General features: G+C 44.6%; 11 non-coding genes and 3 pseudogenes across 11 annotated transcripts; all 14 read right to left on the reverse strand.

Annotated features, from left to right (window-relative positions):
- Nucleotides 1-775: 775 nt before the first annotated feature.
- On the reverse strand, nt 776-966 carry LOC141241420 (U2 spliceosomal RNA). Its single transcript, XR_012306162.1, has one exon. It is a non-coding gene; the product is annotated as a U2 spliceosomal RNA (small nuclear RNA).
- A 1,115-nt stretch (nt 967-2,081) lies between these two features.
- On the reverse strand, nt 2,082-2,272 carry LOC141241628 (U2 spliceosomal RNA). The gene has a single exon (XR_012306356.1). It is a non-coding gene; the product is annotated as a U2 spliceosomal RNA (small nuclear RNA).
- Nucleotides 2,273-3,387: 1,115 nt separating this feature from the next.
- LOC141241595 (U2 spliceosomal RNA) lies at nt 3,388-3,574 on the reverse strand. Its single transcript, XR_012306330.1, has one exon. It is a non-coding gene; the product is annotated as a U2 spliceosomal RNA (small nuclear RNA).
- A 2,409-nt stretch (nt 3,575-5,983) lies between these two features.
- Nucleotides 5,984-6,174, reverse strand: LOC141241422 (U2 spliceosomal RNA). Its single transcript, XR_012306163.1, has one exon. It is a non-coding gene; the product is annotated as a U2 spliceosomal RNA (small nuclear RNA).
- Nucleotides 6,175-7,292: 1,118 nt separating this feature from the next.
- On the reverse strand, nt 7,293-7,482 carry LOC141241585 (U2 spliceosomal RNA). The gene has a single exon (XR_012306321.1). It is a non-coding gene; the product is annotated as a U2 spliceosomal RNA (small nuclear RNA).
- Nucleotides 7,483-8,600: 1,118 nt separating this feature from the next.
- On the reverse strand, nt 8,601-8,791 carry LOC141241587 (U2 spliceosomal RNA). Its single transcript, XR_012306323.1, has one exon. It is a non-coding gene; the product is annotated as a U2 spliceosomal RNA (small nuclear RNA).
- Nucleotides 8,792-9,909: 1,118 nt separating this feature from the next.
- On the reverse strand, nt 9,910-10,038 carry LOC141241632 (U2 spliceosomal RNA; annotated as a pseudogene).
- Nucleotides 10,039-11,199: 1,161 nt separating this feature from the next.
- On the reverse strand, nt 11,200-11,300 carry LOC141241631 (U2 spliceosomal RNA; annotated as a pseudogene).
- Nucleotides 11,301-12,415: 1,115 nt separating this feature from the next.
- LOC141241629 (U2 spliceosomal RNA) lies at nt 12,416-12,617 on the reverse strand (annotated as a pseudogene).
- Nucleotides 12,618-18,686: 6,069 nt separating this feature from the next.
- LOC141241423 (U2 spliceosomal RNA) lies at nt 18,687-18,877 on the reverse strand. Its single transcript, XR_012306164.1, has one exon. It is a non-coding gene; the product is annotated as a U2 spliceosomal RNA (small nuclear RNA).
- A 1,115-nt stretch (nt 18,878-19,992) lies between these two features.
- LOC141241424 (U2 spliceosomal RNA) lies at nt 19,993-20,183 on the reverse strand. Its single transcript, XR_012306165.1, has one exon. It is a non-coding gene; the product is annotated as a U2 spliceosomal RNA (small nuclear RNA).
- Nucleotides 20,184-21,298: 1,115 nt separating this feature from the next.
- Nucleotides 21,299-21,489, reverse strand: LOC141241425 (U2 spliceosomal RNA). Its single transcript, XR_012306166.1, has one exon. It is a non-coding gene; the product is annotated as a U2 spliceosomal RNA (small nuclear RNA).
- A 1,115-nt stretch (nt 21,490-22,604) lies between these two features.
- On the reverse strand, nt 22,605-22,795 carry LOC141241426 (U2 spliceosomal RNA). Its single transcript, XR_012306167.1, has one exon. It is a non-coding gene; the product is annotated as a U2 spliceosomal RNA (small nuclear RNA).
- Nucleotides 22,796-23,910: 1,115 nt separating this feature from the next.
- Nucleotides 23,911-24,101, reverse strand: LOC141241427 (U2 spliceosomal RNA). The gene has a single exon (XR_012306168.1). It is a non-coding gene; the product is annotated as a U2 spliceosomal RNA (small nuclear RNA).
- Between the last annotated feature and the right edge of the window lie 778 nt (nt 24,102-24,879).

Here is a 24,879-nt window from a genome sequence, read left to right on the forward strand (position 1 = left end):
TGGCTGTCCAGCAGCAGACTGAAGGTGGCTGCTGCTGTGCACAGGTATATAAAGGCTCAGAGCCTATTATGACACGCGCAGCCAGCGTTCCATTGCCACATTCCATCTACTGCAGGCAGGATACCTGGCTGGCTGAATGTCGCTGAGAAGCTCACAGAGACCGCCATAAGCAACAGTTTAACAGAATGCCACAGACTAATCAACCAAACTTTTTGGGTTGGGTTCTCTTTTATAGTCTGCAGGCATTAAATGAAAGAAGTCAGTGTTCCAGCAGAAGGAGACAACGTTTCAGAAAAGGCATTGTAGCAAACCAAAAAATAAATTTTAAGCGCAGCAGAGTAACCAGCGCACATACCTGTTAGCTCAGGTGAGTTTAAAAGGCTGCTGTTGATAACAAGGGCATTTGCTAAATAGATGGTGTGTGTGCAACAATATACTGAAAGGTCAATTATATTGTGCAGCTTATCTCACCACCTGTAGTTATTTAGGTGAAAGCTCCAAAATGCTTGCCTAATATGTCTGTTTATCCAAAAGGAAGTAAAAAGGGAGAGCTAGAAAGATAGCATTGCATCACATTACATGGCAATGCAATGCACAGTTGCTGAAGTTGAACCAAAATGAGCTTGTAATCTGGCTTCTGCAACTTTGAACATGAAAAATCCAATGAGGAGAAGAAAAGCAAAGCCAAAGAGTCCATCCCAAAATCCGACAAACAAGCAAAATGAACAAAAAACATTGAATTCAATTCTTTCTGATTTTAGAAACTGCATTAAAGAAGGGGTGCACCGGTCCTGGAGATACTGCAATACCAGGTCAATGCGTGGAGTGGACAGAGCAAGCTCTTTTTCCATCTCCCTGTTCTAAAAATCCATTTAATATATGGTCCCCAGATAGGGGACGTATCAGATATTAAACTGATAAGAACAGATACTACACTTGATCTTAGCCAAAAGGCCGAGAAGCGATAACCAGAATTGGTTTCAAACTACGGAGCCACCAAAGGATCCTGAAAAGTCCATTTGTGGAGATGAGCTCCTGGACTCCCGTTAAGAAGACATGTTGTCAACCTCTAGATCCCTTACATGCCTGCACTTTTCGGCTTGCTGCTGCTGCAATCCACGCGTTTTAGATCTGCATAACTCCACCTCTTTAAACACAGCACCTTCACCCCCTGCTGTTCCCACCCGCCTCAACACCGTTGGAAGGGAGGAGAACCAATTAAGGCGGGGGGTGGGGTGGAACGAGCAGCTGTCTACCCTTAGCAGGAGGGCTCCTGATTACATACCTCTCCTGCTGCTGCTGCTGCTGGCTGTCCAGCAGCAGACTGAAGGTGGCTGCTGCTGTGCACAGGTATATAAAGGCTCAGAGCCTATTATGACACGCGCAGCCAGCGTTCCATTGCCACATTCCATCTACTGCAGGCAGGATACCTGGCTGGCTGAATGTCGCTGAGAAGCTCACAGAGACCGCCATAAGCAACAGTTTAACAGAATGCCACAGACTAATCAACCAAACTTTTTGGGTTGGGTTCTCTTTTATAGTCTGCAGGCATTAAATGAAAGAAGTCAGTGTTCCAGCAGAAGGAGACAACGTTTCAGAAAAGGCATTGTAGCAAACCAAAAAAGAAATTTTAAGCGCAGCAGAGTAACCAGCTCACATACCTGTTAGCTCAGGTGAGTTTAAAAGGCTGCTGTTGATAACAAGGGCATTTGCTAAATAGATGGTGTGTGTGCAACAATATACTGAAAGGTCAATTATATTGTGCAGCTTATCTCACCACCTGTAGTTATTTAGGTGAAAGCTCCAAAATGCTTGCCTAATATGTCTGTTTATCCAAAAGGAAGTAAAAAGGGAGAGCTAGAAAGATAGCATTGCATCACATTACATGGCAATGCAATGCACAGTTGCTGAAGTTGAACCAAAATGAGCTTGTAATCTGGCTTCTGCAACTTTGAACATGAAAAATCCAATGAGGAGAAGAAAAGCAAAGCCAAAGAGTCCATCCCAAAATCCGACAAACAAGCAAAATGAACAAAAAACATTGAATTCAATTCTTTCTGATTTTAGAAACTGCATTAAAGAAGGGGTGCACCGGTCCTGGAGATACTGCAATACCAGGTCAATGCATGGAGTGGACAGAGCAAGCTCTTTTTCCATCTCCCTGTTCTAAAAATCCATTTAATATATGGTCCCCAGATTGGGGACGTATCAGATATTAAACTGATAAGAACAGATACTACACTTGATCTTAGCCAAAAGGCCGAGAAGCGATAACCAGAATTGGTTTCAAACTACGGAGCCACCCAAGGATCCTGAAAAGTCCATTTGTGGAGATGAGCTCCTGGACTCCCGTTAAGAAGACATGTTGTCAACCTCTAGATCCCTTACATGCCTGCACTTTTCGGCTTTCTGCTGCTGCAATCCACGCGTTTTAGATCTGCATAACTCCACCTCTTTAAACACAGCACCTTCACCCCCTGCTGTTCCCACCCGCCTCAACACCGTTGGAAGGGAGGAGAACCAATTAAGGCGGGGGGTGGGGTGGAACGAGCAGCTGTCTACCCTTAGCAGGAGGGCTCCTGATTACATACCTCTCCTGCTGCTGCTGCTGCTGGCTGTCCAGCAGCAGACTGAAGGTGGCTGCTGCTGTGCACAGGTATATAAAGGCTCAGAGCCTATTATGACACACGCAGCCAGCGTTCCATTGCCACATTCCATCTACTGCAGGCAGGATACCTGGCTGGCTGAATGTCGCTGAGAAGCTCACAGAGACCGCCATAAGCAACAGTTTAACAGAATGCCACAGACTAATCAACCAAACTTTTTGGGTTGGGTTCTCTTTTATAGTCTGCAGGCATTAAATGAAAGAAGTCAGTGTTCCAGCAGAAGGAGACAACGTTTCAGAAAAGGCATTGTAGCAAACCAAAAAAGAAATTTTAAGCGCAGCAGAGTAACCAGCGCACATACCTGTTAGCTCAGGTGAGTTTAAAAGGCTGCTGTTGATAACAAGGGCATTTGCTAAATAGATGGTGTGTGTGCAACAATATACTGAAAGGTCAATTATATTGTGCAGCTTATCTCACCACCTGTAGTTATTTAGGTGAAAGCTCCAAAATGCTTGCCTAATATGTCTGTTTATCCAAAAGGAAGTAAAAAGGGAGAGCTAGAAAGATAGCATTGCATCACATTACATGGCAATGCAATGCACAGTTGCTGAAGTTGAACCAAAATGAGCTTGTAATCTGGCTTCTGCAACTTTGAACATGAAAAATCCAATGAGGAGAAGAAAAGCAAAGCCAAAGAGTCCATCCCAAAATCCGACAAACAAGCAAAATGAACAAAAAACATTGAATTCAATTCTTTCTGATTTTAGAAACTGCATTAAAGAAGGGGTGCACCGGTCCTGGAGATACTGCAATACCAGGTCAATGCGTGGAGTGGACAGAGCAAGCTCTTTTTCCATCTCCCTGTTCTAAAAATCCATTTAATATATGGTCCCCAGATAGGGGACGTATCAGATATTAAACTGATAAGAACAGATTTTTTTAATTGAATGCGTCAGAAGACGCGACATAAATTAAATTCCATTTGCATGGATAACCAAAAAAATGTCGCCTACGCCTTCATCATCCGAATTCAACTTTTTGTTTTTTTTAAGAAAATTTAATGATAATTAATAAATAAAACATAACATAACATATCCTTACATCAACAACAAAAAACTTCCAACAAAAACATCAACTCAACATTTTTCTTCTTCCACGTTTCTTCTTCCTCCATGACATGTCCAACAATTTCCAGTCAAAACCTTGCAGCAAAATCTTTTCATCTTCTTCAGCTTCAGCACTGGTATCAACACAATCCTGCATTACTTTCTCTTTTCCCTTATCATCCACCTTCCTTTTTTCCTTAACGTCTTTACTTCTAGGTACTCTCTCCAGTCTGCAAAACATAGAGTCCCCAACTCCTGAGAACTCCTGCTTCTCTCCCACAAACTCCTTCTTATTTTCAACTACTTGTATATCTTTGTCTTCTTTCTCTTTACAATCTTCAAACGATTCTTCAAATATCTTTTTCCCTTTCTCCTCTTTTTTCCCACCTTCCTCATAACAAAATCCAGGTTTCCCATTATCAATTCTTCTTTTACCATTTTCCACATAACTGAATCCACATTTACCATTTATAACAATCCTTCCTAAACTTAGTTCATTTTGTCCATTTTCCCAAACTAGGAAACTTCTCTTCCCATTCCAGACTCCCACTTTATTTAAGTAGTCCTTCTGGAATTTTACCAAAATACTCCATGGCTTCAAAAACTCCATCACTTCCTCCATCTCTACAAAGGGGTCATCCATACAGATAACCACCTTTTTCGGCCTTCCAGCAAAAAGAGCATTAACTCCAATTTCTTTTCCTTCCCAATTCTTGAGAAGACAAATACACTTTTCTTCAGACTTCAGTGTTACGTCAAATACCTTTTTAAACTTGATTTCTTGCATACAAAAAATGTCCTCTTCAATGATCGTCCCATACTTGAACAGAATATCCAAGATCTGATTCTCCTCCAACGAAAAATCCTCTAACTCCGTCTTCACATAGAACCGTAAACAGTTCCTCTTCCTCGTCAACTCCATCTTCTTCCTCCAAAAGAACTGCCCCCCACAGCTATGTGTGGTGACACGATGATCGCCTCTCATTGCCCAGGGACTAATCCGACTCCCCAATAGCAGCAGGAGGGTGAAGCCCTGCCGTTAGACAAAGCGATCCCCCCAGGCCAAGGAGCCGGGTACCCTGGGCACCTCCTAGCCAAGGCCAAGGCAGCAACTGGTAGATCACTGCACCTGATCTTAGCCAAAAGGCCGAGAAGCGATAACCAGAATTGGTTTCAAACTACGGAGCCACCCAAGGATCCTGAAAAGTCCATTTGTGGAGATGAGCTCCTGGACTCCCGTTAAGAAGACATGTTGTCAACCTCTAGATCCCTTACATGCCTGCACTTTTCGGCTTGCTGCTGCTGCAATCCACGCGTTTTAGATCTGCATAACTCCACCTCTTTAAACACAGCACCTTCACCCCCTGCTGTTCCCACCCGCCTCAACACCGTTGGAAGGGAGGAGAACCAATTAAGGCAGGGGGTGGGGTGGAACGAGCAGCTGTCTACCCTTAGCAGGAGGGCTCCTGATTACATACCTCTCCTGCTGCTGCTGCTGGCTGTCCAGCAGCAGACTGAAGGTGGCTGCTGCTGTGCACAGGTATATAAAGGCTCAGAGCCTATTATGACACGCGCAGCCAGCGTTCCATTGCCACATTCCATCTACTGCAGGCAGGATACCTGGCTGGCTGAATGTCGCTGAGAAGCTCACAGAGACCGCCATAAGCAACAGTTTAACAGAATGCCACAGACTAATCAACCAAACTTTTTGGGTTGGGTTCTCTTTTATAGTCTGCAGGCATTAAATGAAAGAAGTCAGTGTTCCAGCAGAAGGAGACAACGTTTCAGAAAAGGCATTGTAGCAAACCAAAAAAGAAATTTTAAGCGCAGCAGAGTAACCAGCGCACATACCTGTTAGCTCAGGTGAGTTTAAAAGGCTGCTGTTGATAACAAGGGCATTTGCTAAATAGATGGTGTGTGTGCAACAATATACTGAAAGGTCAATTATATTGTGCAGCTTATCTCACCACCTGTAGTTATTTAGGTGAAAGCTCCAAAATGCTTGCCTAATATGTCTGTTTATCCAAAAGGAAGTAAAAAGGGAGAGCTAGAAAGATAGCATTGCATCACATTACATGGCAATGCAATGCACAGTTGCTGAAGTTGAACCAAAATGAGCTTGTAATCTGGCTTCTGCAACTTTGAACATGAAAAATCCAATGAGGAGAAGAAAAGCAAAGCCAAAGAGTCCATCCCAAAATCCGACAAACAAGCAAAATGAACAAAAAACATTGAATTCAATTCTTTCTGATTTTAGAAACTGCATTAAAGAAGGGGTGCACCGGTCCTGGAGATACTGCAATACCAGGTCAATGCGTGGAGTGGACAGAGCAAGCTCTTTTTCCATCTCCCTGTTCTAAAAATCCATTTAATATATGGTCCCCAGATAGGGGACGTATCAGATATTAAACTGATAAGAACAGATACTACACTTGATCTTAGCCAAAAGGCCGAGAAGCGATAACCAGAATTGGTTTCAAACTACGGAGCCACCCAAGGATCCTGAAAAGTCCATTTGTGGAGATGAGCTCCTGGACTCCCGTTAAGAAGACATGTTGTCAACCTCTAGATCCCTTACATGCCTGCACTTTTCGGCTTGCTGCTGCTGCAATCCACGCGTTTTAGATCTGCATAACTCCACCTCTTTAAACACAGCACCTTCACCCCCTGCTGTTCCCACCCGCCTCAACACCGTTGGAAGGGAGGAGAACCAATTAAGGCGGGGGGTGGGGTGGAACGAGCAGCTGTCTACCCTTAGCAGGAGGGCTCCTGATTACATACCTCTCCTGCTGCTGCTGCTGCTGCTGGCTGTCCAGCAGCAGACTGAAGGTGGCTGCTGCTGTGCACAGGTATATAAAGGCTCAGAGCCTATTATGACACGCGCAGCCAGCGTTCCATTGCCACATTCCATCTACTGCAGGCAGGATACCTGGCTGGCTGAATGTCGCTGAGAAGCTCACAGAGACCGCCATAAGCAACAGTTTAACAGAATGCCACAGACTAATCAACCAAACTTTTTGGGTTGGGTTCTCTTTTATAGTCTGCAGGCATTAAATGAAAGAAGTCAGTGTTCCAGCAGAAGGAGACAACGTTTCAGAAAAGGCATTGTAGCAAACCAAAAAAGAAATTTTAAGCGCAGCAGAGTAACCAGCGCACATACCTGTTAGCTCAGGTGAGTTTAAAAGGCTGCTGTTGATAACAAGGGCATTTGCTAAATACATGGTGTGTGTGCAACAATATACTGAAAGGTCAATTATATTGTGCAGCTTATCTCACCACCTGTAGTTATTTAGGTGAAAGCTCCAAAATGCTTGCCTAATATGTCTGTTTATCCAAAAGGAAGTAAAAAGGGAGAGCTAGAAAGATAGCATTGCATCACATTACATGGCAATGCAATGCACAGTTGCTGAAGTTGAACCAAAATGAGCTTGTAATCTGGCTTCTGCAACTTTGAACATGAAAAATCCAATGAGGAGAAGAAAAGCAAAGCCAAAGAGTCCATCCCAAAATCCGACAAACAAGCAAAATGAACAAAAAACATTGAATTCAATTCTTTCTGATTTTAGAAACTGCATTAAAGAAGGGGTGCACCGGTCCTGGAGATACTGCAATACCAGGTCAATGCGTGGAGTTGACAGAGCAAGCTCTTTTTCCATCTCCCTGTTCTAAAAATCCATTTAATATATGGTCCCCAGATAGGGGACGTATCAGATATTAAACTGATAAGAACAGATACTACACTTGATCTTAGCCAAAAGCCGAGAAGCGATAACCAGAATTGGTTTCAAACTACGGAGCCACCCAAGGATCCTGAAAAGTCCATTTGTGGAGATGAGCTCCTGGACTCCCGTTAAGAAGACATGTTGTCAACCTCTAGATCCCTTACATGCCTGCACTTTTCGGCTTGCTGCTGCTGCAATCCACGCGTTTTAGATCTGCATAACTCCACCTCTTTAAACACAGCACCTTCACCCCCTGCTGTTCCCACCCGCCTCAACACCGTTGGAAGGGAGGAGAACCAATTAAGGCGGGGGGTGGGGTGGAACGAGCAGCTGTCTACCCTTAGCAGGAGGGCTCCTGATTACATACCTCTCCTGCTGCTGCTGCTGCTGCTGGCTGTCCAGCAGCAGACTGAAGGTGGCTGCTGCTGTGCACAGGTATATAAAGGCTCAGAGCCTATTATGACATGCGCAGCCAGCGTTCCATTGCCACATTCCATCTACTGCAGGCAGGATACCTGGCTGGCTGAATGTCGCTGAGAAGCTCACAGAGACCGCCATAAGCAACAGTTTAACAGAATGCCACAGACTAATCAACCAAACTTTTTGGGTTGGGTTCTCTTTTATAGTCTGCAGGCATTAAATGAAAGAAGTCAGTGTTCCAGCAGAAGGAGACAACGTTTCAGAAAAGGCATTGTAGCAAACCAAAAAAGAAATTTTAAGCGCAGCAGAGTAACCAGCGCACATACCTGTTAGCTCAGGTGAGTTTAAAAGGCTGCTGTTGATAACAAGGGCATTTGCTAAATAGATGGTGTGTGTGCAACAATATACTGAAAGGTCAATTATATTGTGCAGCTTATCTCACCACCTGTAGTTATTTAGGTGAAAGCTCCAAAATGCTTGCCTAATATGTCTGTTTATCCAAAAGGAAGTAAAAAGGGAGAGCTAGAAAGATAGCATTGCATCACATTACATGGCAATGCAATGCACAGTTGCTGAAGTTGAACCAAAATGAGCTTGTAATCTGGCTTCTGCAACTTTGAACATGAAAAATCCAATGAGGAGAAGAAAAGCAAAGCCAAAGAGTCCATCCCAAAATCCGACAAACAAGCAAAATGAACAAAAAACATTGAATTCAATTCTTTCTGATTTTAGAAACTGCATTAAAGAAGGGGTGCGCGGGTCCTGGAGATACTGCAATACCAGGTCAATGCGTGGAGTGGACAGAGCAAGCTCTTTTTCCATCTCCCTGTTCTAAAAATCCATTTAATATATGGTCCCCAGATAGGGGACGTATCAGATATTAAACTGATAAGAACAGATACTACACTTGATCTTAGCCAAAAGGCCGAGAAGCGATAACCAGAATTGGTTTCAAACTACGGAGCCACCCAAGGATCCTGAAAAGTCCATTTGTGGAGATGAGCTCCTGGACTCCCGTTAAGAAGACATGTTGTCAACCTCTAGATCCCTTACATGCCTGCACTTTTCGGCTTGCTGCTGCTGCAATCCACGCGTTTTAGATCTGCATAACTCCACCTCTTTAAACACAGCACCTTCACCCCCTGCTGTTCCCACCCGCCTCAACACCGTTGGAAGGGAGGAGAACCAATTAAGGCGGGGGGTGGGGTGGAACGAGCAGCTGTCTACCCTTAGCAGGAGGGCTCCTGATTACATACCTCTCCTGCTGCTGCTGCTGCTGCTGGCTGTCCAGCAGCAGACTGAAGGTGGCTGCTGCTGTGCACAGGTATATAAAGGCTCAAAGCCTATTATGACACGCGCAGCCAGCGTTCCATTGCCACATTCCATCTACTGCAGGCAGGATACCTGGCTGGCTGAATGTCGCTGAGAAGCTCACAGAGACCGCCATAAGCAACAGTTTAACAGAATGCCACAGACTAATCAACCAAACTTTTTGGGTTGGGTTCTCTTTTATAGTCTGCAGGCATTAAATGAAAGAAGTCAGTGTTCCAGCAGAAGGAGACAACGTTTCAGAAAAGGCATTGTAGCAAACCAAAAAAGAAATTTTAAGCGCAGCAGAGTAACCAGCGCACATACCTGTTAGCTCAGGTGAGTTTAAAAGGCTGCTGTTGATAACAAGGGCATTTGCTAAATAGATGGTGTGTGTGCAACAATATACTGAAAGGTCAATTATATTGTGCAGCTTATCTCACCACCTGTAGTTATTTAGGTGAAAGCTCCAAAATGCTTGCCTAATATGTCTGTTTATCCAAAAGGAAGTAAAAAGGGAGAGCTAGAAAGATAGCATTGCATCACATTACATGGCAATGCAATGCACAGTTGCTGAAGTTGAACCAAAATGAGCTTGTAATCTGGCTTCTGCAACTTTGAACATGAAAAATCCAATGAGGAGAAGAAAAGCAAAGCCAAAGAGTCCATCCCAAAATCCGACAAACAAGCAAAATGAACAAAAAACATTGAATTCAATTCTTTCTGATTTTAGAAACTGCATTAAAGAAGGGGTGCACCGGTCCTGGAGATACTGCAATACCAGGTCAATGCGTGGAGTGGACAGAGCAAGCTCTTTTTCCATCTCCCTGTTCTAAAAATCCATTTAATATATGTGACGCGCCCCCTGGGACATATTCCTTTTTGAGGGGAATACCCGGCACCGGATCAGATGGGGGGTTGTAGTCTCCGAGCGGCTGTGACCCGGCCCGTGCCCAGGGCGTCAAACTCAGTGTTATGTGGCAGTCCTACAGATGTTATTAAGAGTTCTTTTGTGTCGACTACGCCACCCGTTGTGATGCGGTCACTGTGGCCGCCGCTGCAGCAGGGTCCGCTGAGGCTGATGGTGGGTGCGCAGCTTGGTGGGATAACCCCCAACGGGAGGGGTATAGCCTCAGGGGGGACAGGTGCAGAGGATGGGGGTTGTGGTGGTGCAGTGCAGACGGCAATGAAGACAGAGTCGGGTTGTGCAGTTAAGGGTGTTTACTTACTGCAGATGTTGTACTGGTCACTCCAGCTTCGAGTGACCACCCGAGCCGTGCTGCGTCCACCAGGTCCTGGATCCAGCCAACCCCCAAACAAGTCCGGAGCGTGGCCCTGAGCTCTCCTTCTGTCCCGTTCTCTGGCCGTCCCCACCAGTGATCCACCTAGGTCCAGCTCCCTCGGGCCTTCTGTTGGGACACCCTTGGCCTTGGGTTCCCTGACCCTTCATGTGGTGTGCCTTCGGGGTGGATGTGGTGGGTGGCCGTGGCAGATGCTGCCCACGGCCTCCGGTCTCTGGCTAGGGTGTGTTTTATGCCCCCACCAGCTTGGGTTCCGGTACCCTGTGCCGACTCTTCACCCGGGGATTTAAGTTGGGTTCTTGGAGTCCTTTTCTGCTGTTTCCCCCTCTGGGTCTCTCTCTCTTCTCCTCTCTCACTCTGGGTCTTTCTTCTCCTTTGCTCGCTGACTTGTTCTCTGCATCTGACCCTGATCTTAGTTGGTGCCCACCTTATATACACCCTCTATGTGTGAGCTCAGGTGACCAGCACCCAATGAGCTCCTATCTTTACCCAGGCTGCTCCCCCTATCTGCCCCTACACTACTTGGGATGTACCACCCCCCCTCCCACTCCAGCCAAGGACAGACTCGGTCGTACCTGCACATTTCTAAGTGGGAGTACCGTTGGTCTGCCCTCCGGAAATGGGATGTGTGTAGTGCATGCAGCCTACCGAGCTCAGTCCCACACTCCATCCTTACCCGGGAGTGGAATATCACACCTCTGGGTTGAGGTGCAATACCCCTGTAGCAGCCGAATCCTCAGGGTGCTACATTTGGTCCCCAGATAGGGGACGTATCAGATATTAAACTGATAAGAACAGATACTACACTTGATCTTAGCCAAAAGGCCGAGAAGCGATAACCAGAATTGGTTTCAAACTACGGAGCCACCCAAGGATCCTGAAAAGTCCATTTGTGGAGATGAGCTCCTGGACTCCCGTTAAGAAGACATGTTGTCAACCTCTAGATCCCTTACATGCCTGCACTTTTCGGCTTGCTGCTGCTGCAATCCACGCGTTTTAGATCTGCATAACTCCACCTCTTTAAACACAGCACCTTCACCCCCTGCTGTTCCCACCCGCCTCAACACCGTTGGAAGGGAGGAGAACCAATTAAGGCGGGGGGTGGGGTGGAACGAGCAGCTGTCTACCCTTAGCAGGAGGGCTCCTGATTACATACCTCTCCTGCTGCTGCTGCTGCTGGCTGTCCAGCAGCAGACTGAAGGTGGCTGCTGCTGTGCACAGGTATATAAAGGCTCAGAGCCTATTATGACACGCGCAGCCAGCGTTCCATTGCCACATTCCATCTACTGCAGGCAGGATACCTGGCTGGCTGAATGTCGCTGAGAAGCTCACAGAGACCGCCATAAGCAACAGTTTAACAGAATGCCACAGACTAATCAACCAAACTTTTTGGGTTGGGTTCTCTTTTATAGTCTGCAGGCATTAAATGAAAGAAGTCAGTGTTCCAGCAGAAGGAGACAACGTTTCAGAAAAGGCATTGTAGCAAACCAAAAAAGAAATTTTAAGCGCAGCAGAGTAACCAGCGCACATACCTGTTAGCTCAGGTGAGTTTAAAAGGCTGCTGTTGATAACAAGGGCATTTGCTAAATAGATGGTGTGTGTGCAACAATATACTGAAAGGTCAATTATATTGTGCAGCTTATCTCACCACCTGTAGTTATTTAGGTGAAAGCTCCAAAATGCTTGCCTAATATGTCTGTTTATCCAAAAGGAAGTAAAAAGGGAGAGCTAGAAAGATAGCATTGCATCACATTACATGGCAATGCAATGCACAGTTACTGAAGTTGAACCAAAATGAGCTTGTAATCTGGCTTCTGCAACTTTGAACATGAAAAATCCAATGAGGAGAAGAAAAGCAAAGCCAAAGAGTCCATCCCAAAATCCGACAAACAAGCAAAATGAACAAAAAACATTGAATTCAATTCTTTCTGATTTTAGAAACTGCATTAAAGAAGGGGTGCACCGGTCCTGGAGATACTGCAATACCAGGTCAATGCGTGGAGTGGACAGAGCAAGCTCTTTTTCCATCTCCCTGTTCTAAAAATCCATTTAATATATGGTCCCCAGATAGGGGACGTATCAAATATTAAACTGATAAGAACAGATTTTTTTTTTTTTTTTTTTTTCCTCAGATTAAGACCCACATTAATTTATGCATCATAGCGCATATTCACATAACGGGTTCTCAAATCATCATTCGGAAAAACAAAAACAAAATCCCAAAAAACACAACCCTGCAATTAACTGTTACTTACTGTAAGAAGTCCAATGTGAAAAGTTCCAGAGTGCCTCTGCTGCTGTCTCACCATACTTCTTTTTATCCAATAAATAGGCATAAAACAGTCTAGCAAGAAAAATCTTTCTGCATTCCATGGGGGAAAAAACAATCTTTTTAAAAATCACCAAATTCCGAACGTCCCATAAAACCTCTTTATATATGACAAAAATAATCCAGCTTGCCCGCTTCCTTTGCGAGTACTTAAAATCTTGACCTATTAAAATCCTTTCAAAATCGAAACAATGAAAACCAACTAAAGCAACAAACATACGTGACAACAAGGTAAAAACTTTTTTAGCAAAAAAACAGTCCCAAAAAATATGCTGTATTGTTTCCACCTTATTGCAACCTTCCCTAGGACATAGTTCTTGAACCTTTATCCCCCGGTCATTCAAAAAAGCTCTTGTTGGCAAGCATCCATGCAACGCCATCCAGGTTACATCCTTCTGTCTGTTGCTGATTCCACGCATGAAAAAAAGCTTCCACACCTGTCCAGACTGTGCATTATTACAAAACGGCACATCACATAACATCTCCTTCTTCTTAATACCTGAGACAATCAGTTTTTTGTCCGGTCTAACCATGGAGCTTATCCCATTTTGATCATAGAAGGACCTAAGCACCACATAAAAAAACGGTATCACAAACGAAACTGGTTTTCTTAAATCCTTCTCACACCAGCTCCATTTCTGGAAAAGCCGTCCTGCTAAATATTTGCACATGTCCGCAGTCCTGTTATTGCACTGGGATAATTTATAAATGTTCAAAAAATAATGCATTCTTAAAAATAAGTCAATGTTAGGAAAATCACAACCCCCATTTTCCACAGAACACATAACCATTCCTCTTCTTAGTTTCTCCATTTTGGATCCCCAAAAAAACACAAACAGTTTCCTTGTCACTCTCTTTGTCCAAAGCACAGCAGGTGGGAAAATCAAAGCAGTGTACAGCAGAAGCGGGAGAATCACAGACTTGATTACCAGCACTTTCCCTCTCAGCGACAGGTTCCTTAGTTTCCAAAAGTTCAACTTCTGATCCATTTTGTCTTCTAGAATCTTCAGGCTGCTTTTCCCTTTCAGTTCCTTCTCAAAGATGACACCAAGAACCTCAATTTCCTCCCTACTCTCCACTCCTGCCACGTTAACCTCAACCTGCCTCCCAAAGTTACAAAGCTGGCACTTTCCCCAATTCACCGCCATACCAGCCACACAACAAAAAATCCTTACGTGCAAATTCACTCTATTGAGATCCGCCTGTGAACCACAAGTAAAAACAATATCATCCATATAACTTAAAGACTTGACTGGACCCCCGGATCCCCCAGGAATAAAAACACCAGCCACACACTTGTCAACTTGCACACTTTTTAAAAGGGCCTCCACCACACAGATAAAAAGAATTGGTGACAGGGGACAACCCTGCCTAACTCCCGATAAAATATTAAAACTGGAACTCACATGCCCATTAACTAAAATTTGGCTACTGACCCCACAATAAAAACTCTTAATGACCATCAATAATTTATCCGGAACACCAAGGTGACTTAAAGCAGAGAACAAAAATCTATGTGATATTTTATCAAAGGCTTTCTCCAGGTCCACCGACTGTAACAAAAGAGCATTCTTATTCAAATTAGCCTGATAAATTAAGTCTCTTAGAAGCAGCAAATTATCTGAAATTTTCCTACCAGGCACTGCACATGCCTGATACTCCCCCACCATATCACCTATCACATCTGCCAGTCTACCAGCCACAATTTTAGAAATAATTTTGTAATCACTGTTTAACAATGTTATGGGCCTCCAATTTTTAATATCCCTCATGTCCCCTTTCTTATGAATCAGCGTAACAATCCCCCTACGCATAGAAACCGATAAAATCCCATGAGTAAAACCATATTGCACCACCCGGGAAAACTCCACACCTATAATATCCCAAAATCTAACATAAAATTCAGCAGGAAGACCATCACAGCCTGGCGTCTTGCCTTTCGCCAAGCCATCCACTGCCCGTCTAATTTCATCTTTCCCAACCTCCTCACTTAAAAACCCAATTTTCTCCTCAGGAATATTATTAGTTAATACTTTGCAATAATCATTAATTTCCGCATCACTGGCTCTACTATCGTTAGAGAAGAGTGTTTCATAAAAGGAAAGAATACTGCCAATCATCTCATCCCCAGATACCTCCCCTGCAGGAGAAAAAACAGACTTAAAAACCCCTTTAGGTTTAAAACATTTTTTAAAAAAGTATCTCGAACATTGCTCATTTTCCTCCATGTGCTTTATTTTTGCCTTAAACATAATAGTCTTCCCTTTTTCAATAAGTATCTTCTTCAGTTCGTCCTTCAAATCTGCAATCTCTTTATCCACCTCCATCCCCGCTCTCTTAAACTTATGGAGTACTTCCAATTTTGAAATAACAGCAGCATCATGATCCCTTTTGGCTTTCGCTCTCCTAAAACACACCCCTTTAAAATAACATGCAAATTTCTCCTTAGCCCAGTCCCACCACTCTAGCAAATCTTTAAAAAGGTGCTGTTCAGACACACAAGACAAAAACACTTTATTAAAACCAACCTTAACACTCTCCTCTTCCAGCAGGCTTACGTTCAGCTTCCAGAGTCCCTTTCCAAAAGCCAGGGACTCAGCTATACACAGATCTACCACTATCATCTTGTGGTCAGAAAAAGTCGTCATCACGTGGTTGCACTTGGCCACCTTAATCCCTTCAGACATAAAAAAATAGTCAATTCGGGAAACACTACGTCCACTGTCTGATATGTATGTGAACTTATCACTTGGCCCAACCATCAGACCAGCATCCGTGTAGCGTAAATCCTGCACAATCTGATTTAAAATATTAGACGTAACATCAGTCCTACCTTCCGTAGAGCTCTTACGATCTTTTGCGGATCTGACACAATTAAAATCTCCAGCCACTATAGTGAAGTCTCTGCCTGGTAAAAACAACTTTAGAGACTCCAAAAACCCAACTCTTGCTTGTTTATCAGCAGGGGCATAAACATTAAAAACCCGTACCCGCTGACCTAAAAAATCCACTAATAAAAACAAACATCTCCCAGGTATGATTACTTTAAACTCTAAAACCTTTAGACTGGAATTACACAGTAAAATGCCCACCCCTTCATTCCTGTTTTCTGAGCATGGGGACCAAAAAGATTGCCCCTTATTCCACTCACTCTCATGCGGGGCAGATTTAATTACACATTCCTGCAGACAGACAATATCTGCATTCACACTCTCAATGTACTCCAGTATCCCTGCTCTCCTACAAGCAGAACCAATCCCTCGTACATTCAGAGAAGCAACACACAACGCCATCATAACAACAGGAAAAAATCTCCACCATACCCGATCCATCATGAACCAGGAGAAAACCCACTCCTGCCACCCACTTTTCTACGTATATCAGGCGACTCAGAACTCGAGTCCCTGTTAGAATAACCTGGTCTTAGGGAGACTGGATCTTCCTGCCCCCCAGACCAACACCCCTCCACCTTACTTCTTTTAATCACGGAGGCATAACTCTCCTCCTTGCCATCATCTTCCTCCTCATTTTCACTCCAATCACTGTTAACCCTATCACGCTGCTGAGGGGTTATAGTTCCATCCGAATCAGAATCCTCCTCCTCCAAAACCTCCATTTCCTCACCCCCATCTCTTCCCAAAACAGGATTCACTGACTCCGCCATATTAGACAAATCCATCCCATCACCCGGGCCATGCACATCAGCTACTTTGTTTATTACTTCCAGCCCCTCCCTCAAACCAACTTTCTTCTGGCTCCGCCCCTTTTCCTCCATCTTGGGCACCGCATGGTCTCTTCCCCTACCACCATCTTGTTTTTGGCTTTCCCCCTCTGAGTCTGAGCCTTCGCCCTCCTCCCCACTTTCCTGCCGAGTCTTCTTCTGCCTCTCTTCAGCGTCCACCTGTGACCTAGGAATCTGAGCCCACAATCTACATTTCCTTGCAAGGTGATCTGCATGTCCACACAAATCACACACCTTATTCATTGGGCAACCACTTGCAACATGCCCAGATTTCCCACAACCTCTACAAACATCACCTTGCACTGGACAATCTTTCTGAACATGTCCAAACTCATGACACTTCCTACAATATTCCATCTGTCCATTATAAAAACAAAATCCCCTTTCTCCTCCGATAGAAAACTGTGCAGGAATGCTTTGGCACCCCCAATAGCTCTATCATCCGGTCTCAGTTTTACAACATATCTCCTCTTGCCATTTAGATAATTGTATTTGTTCTTCATTCTTCCCAAAAATTTAACCTCACTACAATACCGAGCTAAAAAATTGGAAACAGTCTCATCCGGAACTTTAGGGTTATACATGTGCACAACCACATACTTATATGTCTGCTGGAACAGAGGTTCCAGTGCAATAAACTCTAGGCATTTCAATTCCTTTTCTTCCTTCATTCGTACCAACTCCATGTAGACTCTCTGGCAAATACTCAAAGAAACAAAAGTGATATCATAAATTCCTTGTTTCTGAAAATCCTGCAGTGCCAATACATCCGTTACCTTCAAGCCATTAATGTTCTTCAAGACATCAACGCAAACTTGGTCCAAACCGATTTCTCCTTCATGACCTGCAGCCACCTTCAGACGGACCGAGTCCTCTAATCCACGTGTTTTCTCCACCATTTTTACAGCAGATAAACACAATCGCCGCTCAATCGCACACTAGGGCCCCACAAGGGGGAACCCCAGTCACAACTGCCCTCCAAACAACACCAGCAGCAGAAAACCACCACTGATCTTGCCAAAAGGCCGAGAAGCGATAACCAGAATTGGTTTCAAACTACGGAGCCACCCAAGGATCCTGAAAAGTCCATTTGTGGAGATGAGCTCCTGGACTCCCGTTAAGAAGACATGTTGTCAACCTCTAGATCCCTTACATGCCTGCACTTTTCGGCTTGCTGCTGCTGCAATCCACGCGTTTTAGATCTGCATAACTCCACCTCTTTAAACACAGCACCTTCACCCCCTGCTGTTCCCACCCGCCTCAACACCGTTGGAAGGGAGGAGAACCAATTAAGGCGGGGGGTGGGGTGGAACGAGCAGCTGTCTACCCTTAGCAGGAGGGCTCCTGATTACATACCTCTCCTGCTGCTGCTGCTGCTGGCTGTCCAGCAGCAGACTGAAGGTGGCTGCTGCTGTGCACAGGTATATAAAGGCTCAGAGCCTATTATGACACGCGCAGCCAGCGTTCCATTGCCACATTCCATCTACTGCAGGCAGGATACCTGGCTGGCTGAATGTCGCTGAGAAGCTCACAGAGACCGCCATAAGCAACAGTTTAACAGAATGCCACAGACTAATCAACCAAACTTTTTGGGTTGGGTTGTCTTTTATAGTCTGCAGGCATTAAATGAAAGAAGTCAGTGTTCCAGCAGAAGGAGACAACGTTTCAGAAAAGGCATTGTAGCAAACCAAAAAAGAAATTTTAAGCGCAGCAGAGTAACCAGCGCACATACCTATTAGCTCAGGTGAGTTTAAAAGGCTGCTGTTGATAACAAGGGCATTTGCTAAATAGATGGTGTGTGTGCAACAATATACTGAAAGGTCAATTATATTGTGCAGCTTATCTCACCACCTGTAGTTATTTAGGTGAAAGCTCCAAAATGCTTGCCTAATATGTCTGTTTATCCAAAAGGAAGTAAAAAGGGAGAGCTAGAAAGATAGCATTGCATCACATTACATGGCAATGCAATGCACAGTTGCTGAAGTTGAACCAAAATGAGCTTGTAATCTGGCTTCTGCAACTTTGAACATGAAAAATCCAATGAGGAGAAGAAAAGCAAAGCCAAAGAGTCCATCCCAAAATCCGACAAACAAGCAAAATGAACAAAAAACATTGAATTCAATTCTTTCTGATTTTAGAAACTGCATTAAAGAAGGGGTGCACCGGTCCTGGAGATACTGCAATACCAGGTCAATGCGTGGAGTGGACAGAGCAAGCTCTTTTTCCATCTCCCTGTTCTAAAAATCCATTTAATATATGGTCCCCAGATAGGGGACGTATCAGATATTAAACTGATAAGAACAGATACTACACTTGATCTTAGCCAAAAGGCCGAGAAGCGATAACCAGAATTGGTTTCAAACTACGGAGCCACCCAAGGATCCTGAAAAGTCCATTTGTGGAGATGAGCTCCTGGACTCCCGTTAAGAAGACATGTTGTCAACCTCTAGATCCCTTACATGCCTGCACTTTTCGGCTTGCTGCTGCTGCAATCCACGCGTTTTAGATCTGCATAACTCCACCTCTTTAAACACAGCACCTTCACCCCCTGCTGTTCCCACCCGCCTCAACACCGTTGGAAGGGAGGAGAACCAATTAAGGCGGGGGGTGGGGTGGAACGAGCAGCTGTCTACCCTTAGCAGGAGGGCTCCTGATTACATACCTCTCCTGCTGCTGCTGCTGCTGGCTGTCCAGCAGCAGACTGAAGGTGGCTGCTGCTGTGCACAGGTATATAAAGGCTCAGAGCCTATTATGACACGCGCAGCCAGCGTTCCATTGCCACATTCCATCTACTGCAGGCAGGATACCTGGCTGGCTGAATGTCGCTGAGAAGCTCACAGAGACCGCCATAAGCAACAGTTTAACAGAATGCCACAGACTAATCAACCAAACTTTTTGGGTTGGGTTCTCTTTTATAGTCTGCAGGCATTAAATGAAAGAAGTCAGTGTTCCAGCAGAAGGAGACAACGTTTCAGAAAAGGCATTGTAGCAAACCAAAAAAGAAATTTTAAGCGCAGCAGAGTAACCAGCGCACATACCTGTTAGCTCAGGTGAGTTTAAAAGGCTGCTGTTGATAACAAGGGCATTTGCTAAATAGATGGTGTGTGTGCAACAATATACTGAAAGGTCAATTATATTGTGCAGCTTATCTCACCACCTGTAGTTATTTAGGTGAAAGCTCCAAAATGCTTGCCTAATATGTCTGTTTATCCAAAAGGAAGTAAAAAGGGAGAGCTAGAAAGATAGCATTGCATCACATTACATGGCAATGCAATGCACAGTTGCTGAAGTTGAACCAAAATGAGCTTGTAATCTGGCTTCTGCAACTTTGAACATGAAAAATCCAATGAGGAGAAGAAAAGCAAAGCCAAAGAGTCCATCCCAAAATCCGACAAACAAGCAAAATGAACAAAAAACATTGAATTCAATTCTTTCTGATTTTAGAAACTGCATTAAAGAAGGGGTGCACCGGTCCTGGAGATACTGCAATACCAGGTCAATGCGTGGAGTGGACAGAGCAAGCTCTTTTTCCATCTCCCTGTTCTAAAAATCCATTTAATATATGGTCCCCAGATAGGGGACGTATCAGATATTAAACTGATAAGAACAGATACTACACTTGATCTTAGCCAAAAGGCCGAGAAGCGATAACCAGAATTGGTTTCAAACTACGGAGCCACCCAAGGATCCTGAAAAGTCCATTTGTGGAGATGAGCTCCTGGACTCCCGTTAAGAAGACATGTTGTCAACCTCTAGATCCCTTACATGCCTGCACTTTTCGGCTTGCTGCTGCTGCAATCCACGCGTTTTAGATCTGCATAACTCCACCTCTTTAAACACAGCACCTTCACCCCCTGCTGTTCCCACCCGCCTCAACACCGTTGGAAGGGAGGAGAACCAATTAAGGCGGGGGGTGGGGTGGAACGAGCAGCTGTCTACCCTTAGCAGGAGGGCTCCTGATTACATACCTCTCCTGCTGCTGCTGCTGCTGGCTGTCCAGCAGCAGACTGAAGGTGGCTGCTGCTGTGCACAGGTATATAAAGGCTCAGAGCCTATTATGACACGCGCAGCCAGCGTTCCATTGCCACATTCCATCTACTGCAGGCAGGATACCTGGCTGGCTGAATGTCGCTGAGAAGCTCACAGAGACCGCCATAAGCAACAGTTTAACAGAATGCCACAGACTAATCAACCAAACTTTTTGGGTTGGGTTCTCTTTTATAGTCTGCAGGCATTAAATGAAAGAAGTCAGTGTTCCAGCAGAAGGAGACAACGTTTCAGAAAAGGCATTGTAGCAAACCAAAAAAGAAATTTTAAGCGCAGCAGAGTAACCAGCGCACATACCTGTTAGCTCAGGTGAGTTTAAAAGGCTGCTGTTGATAACAAGGGCATTTGCTAAATAGATGGTGTGTGTGCAACAATATACTGAAAGGTCAATTATATTGTGCAGCTTATCTCACCACCTGTAGTTATTTAGGTGAAAGCTCCAAAATGCTTGCCTAATATGTCTGTTTATCCAAAAGGAAGTAAAAAGGGAGAGCTAGAAAGATAGCATTGCATCACATTACATGGCAATGCAATGCACAGTTGCTGAAGTTGAACCAAAATGAGCTTGTAATCTGGCTTCTGCAACTTTGAACATGAAAAATCCAATGAGGAGAAGAAAAGCAAAGCCAAAGAGTCCATCCCAAAATCCGACAAACAAGCAAAATGAACAAAAAACATTGAATTCAATTCTTTCTGATTTTAGAAACTGCATTAAAGAAGGGGTGCACCGGTCCTGGAGATACTGCAATACCAGGTCAATGCGTGGAGTGGACAGAGCAAGCTCTTTTTCCATCTCCCTGTTCTAAAAATCCATTTAATATATGGTCCCCAGATAGGGGACGTATCAGATATTAAACTGATAAGAACAGATACTACACTTGATCTTAGCCAAAAGGCCGAGAAGCGATAACCAGAATTGGTTTCAAACTACGGAGCCACCCAAGGATCCTGAAAAGTCCATTTGTGGAGATGAGCTCCTGGACTCCCGTTAAGAAGACATGTTGTCAACCTCTAGATCCCTTACATGCCTGCACTTTTCGGCTTGATGCTGCTGCGATCCACGCGTTTTAGATCTGCATAACTCCACCTCTTTAAACACAGCACCTTCACCCCCTGCTGTTCCCACCCGCCTCAACACCGTTGGAAGGGAGGAGAACCAATTAAGGCGGGGGGTGGGGTGGAACGAGCAGCTGTCTACCCTTAGCAGGAGGGCTCCTGATTACATACCTCTCCTGCTGCTGCTGCTGCTGGCTGTCCAGCAGCAGACTGAAGGTGGCTGCTGCTGTGCACAGGTATATAAAGGCTCAGAGCCTATTATGACACGCGCAGCCAGCGTTCCATTGCCACATTCCATCTACTGCAGGCAGGATACCTGGCTGGCTGAATGTCGCTGAGAAGCTCACAGAGACCGCCATAAGCAACAGTTTAACAGAATGCCACAGACTAATCAACCAAACTTTTTGGGTTGGGTTCTCTTTTATAGTCTGCAGGCATTAAATGAAAGAAGTCAGTGTTCCAGTAGAAGGAGACAACGTTTCAGAAAAGGCATTGTAGCAAACCAAAAAAGAAATTTTAAGCGCAGCAGAGTAACCAGCGCACATACCTGTTAGCTCAGGTGAGTTTAAAAGGCTGCTGTTGATAACAAGGGCATTTGCTAAATAGATGGTGTGTGTGCAACAATATACTGAAAGGTCAATTATATTGTGCAGCTTATCTCACCACCTGTAGTTATTTAGGTGAAAGCTCCAAAATGCTTGCCTAATATGTCTGTTTATCCAAAAGGAAGTAAAAAGGGAGAGCTAGAAAGATAGCATTGCATCACATTACATGGCAATGCAATGCACAGTTGCTGAAGTTGAACCAAAATGAGCTTGTAATCTGGCTTCTGCAACTTTGAACATGAAAAATCCAATGAGGAGAAGAAAAGCAAAGCCAAAGAGTCCATCCCAAAATCCGACAAACAAGCAAAATGAACAAAAAACATTGAATTCAATTCTTTCTGATTTTAGAAACTGCATTAAAGAAGGGGTGCACCGGTCCTGGAGATACTGCAATACCAGGTCAATGCGTGGAGTGGACAGAGCAAGCTCTTTTTCCATCTCCCTGTTCTAAAAATCCATTTAATATATGGTCCCCAGATAGGGGACGTATCAGATATTAAACTGATAAGAACAGATACTACACTTGATCTTAGCCAAAAGGCCGAGAAGCGATAACCAGAATTGGTTTCAAACTAGGGAGCCACCCAAGGATCCTGAAAAGTCCATTTGTGGAGATGAGCTCCTGGACTCCCGTTAAGAAGACATGTTGTCAACCTCTAGATCCCTTACATGCCTGCACTTTTCGGCTTGCTGCTGCTGCGATCCACGCGTTTTAGATCTGCATAACTCCACCTCTTTAAACACAGCACCTTCACCCCCTGCTGTTCCCACCCGCCTCAACACCTTTGGAAGGGAGGAGAACCAATTAAGGCGGGGGGTGGGGTGGAACGAGCAGCTGTCTACCCTTAGCAGGAGGGCTCCTGATTACATACCTCTCCTGCTGCTGCTGCTGCTGGCTGTCCAGCAGCAGACTGAAGGTGGCTGCTGCTGTGCACAGGTATATAAAGGCTCAGAGCCTATTATGACACGCGCAGCCAGCGTTCCATTGCCACATTCCATCTACTGCAGGCAGGATACCTGGCTGGCTGAATGTCGCTGAGAAGCTCACAGAGACCGCCATAAGCAACAGTTTAACAGAATGCCACAGACTAATCAACCAAACTTTTTGGGTTGGGTTCTCTTTTATAGTCTGCAGGCATTAAATGAAAGAAGTCAGTGTTCCAGCAGAAGGAGACAACGTTTCAGAAAAGGCATTGTAGCAAACCAAAAAAGAAATTTTAAGCGCAGCAGAGTAACCAGCGCACATACCTGTTAGCTCAGGTGAGTTTAAAAGGCTGCTGTTGATAACAAGGGCATTTGCTAAATAGATGGTGTGTGTGCAACAATATACTGAAAGGTCAATTATATTGTGCAGCTTATCTCACCACCTGTAGTTATTTAGGTGAAAGCTCCAAAATGCTTGCCTAATATGTCTGTTTATCCAAAAGGAAGTAAAAAGGGAGAGCTAGAAAGATAGCATTGCATCACATTACATGGCAATGCAATGCACAGTTGCTGAAGTTGAACCAAAATGAGCTTGTAATCTGGCTTCTGCAACTTTGAACATGAAAAATCCAATGAGGAGAAGAAAAGCAAAGCCAAAGAGTCCATCCCAAAATCCGACAAACAAGCAAAATGAACAAAAAACATTGAATTCAATTCTTTCTGATTTTAGAAACTGCATTAAAGAAGGGGTGCACCGGTCCTGGAGATACTGCAATACCAGGTCAATGCGTGGAGTGGACAGAGCAAGCTCTTTTTCCATCTCCCTGTTCTAAAAATCCATTTAATATATGGTCCCCAGATAGGGGACGTATCAGATATTAAACTGATAAGAACAGATACTACACTTGATCTTAGCCAAAAGGCCGAGAAGCGATAACTAGAATTGGTTTCAAACTAGAGAGCCACCCAAGGATCCTGAAAAGTCCATTTGTGGAGATGAGCTCCTGGACTCCCGTTAAGAAGACATGTTGTCAACCTCTAGATCCCTTACATGCCTGCACTTTTCGGCTTGCTGCTGCTGCAATCCACGCGTTTTAGATCTGCATAACTCCACCTCTTTAAACACAGCACCTTCACCCCCTGCTGTTCCCACCCACCTCAACACCGTTGGAAGGGAGGAGAACCAATTAAGGCGGGGGGTGGGGTGGAACGAGCAGCTGTCTACCCTTAGCAGGAGGGCTCCTGATTACATACCTCTCCTGCTGCTGCTGCTGCTGGCTGTCCAGCAGCAGACTGAAGGTGGCTGCTGCTGTGCACAGGTATATAAAGGCTCAGAGCCTATTATGACACGCGCAGCCAGCGTTCCATTGCCACATTCCATCTACTGCAGGCAGGATACCTGGCTGGCTGAATGTCGCTGAGAAGCTCACAGAGACCGCCATAAGCAACAGTTTAACAGAATGCCACAGACTAATCAACCAAACTTTTTGGGTTGGGTTCTCTTTTATAGTCTGCAGGCATTAAATGAAAGAAGTCAGTGTTCCAGCAGAAGGAGACAACGTTTCAGAAAAGGCATTGTAGCAAACCAAAAAAGAAATTTTAAGCGCAGCAGAGTAACCAGCGCACATACCTGTTAGCTCAGGTGAGTTTAAAAGGCTGCTGTTGATAACAAGGGCATTTGCTAAATAGATGGTGTGTGTGCAACAATATACT

The sequence above is a fragment of the Phyllobates terribilis genome, unplaced genomic scaffold (genome assembly GCF_046119375.1).
Source record: "Phyllobates terribilis strain yellow unplaced genomic scaffold, ASM4611937v1 Scaffold_1017__1_contigs__length_469563, whole genome shotgun sequence".
In the NCBI taxonomy this organism is placed as follows: Eukaryota; Metazoa; Chordata; class Amphibia; order Anura; family Dendrobatidae; genus Phyllobates; species Phyllobates terribilis.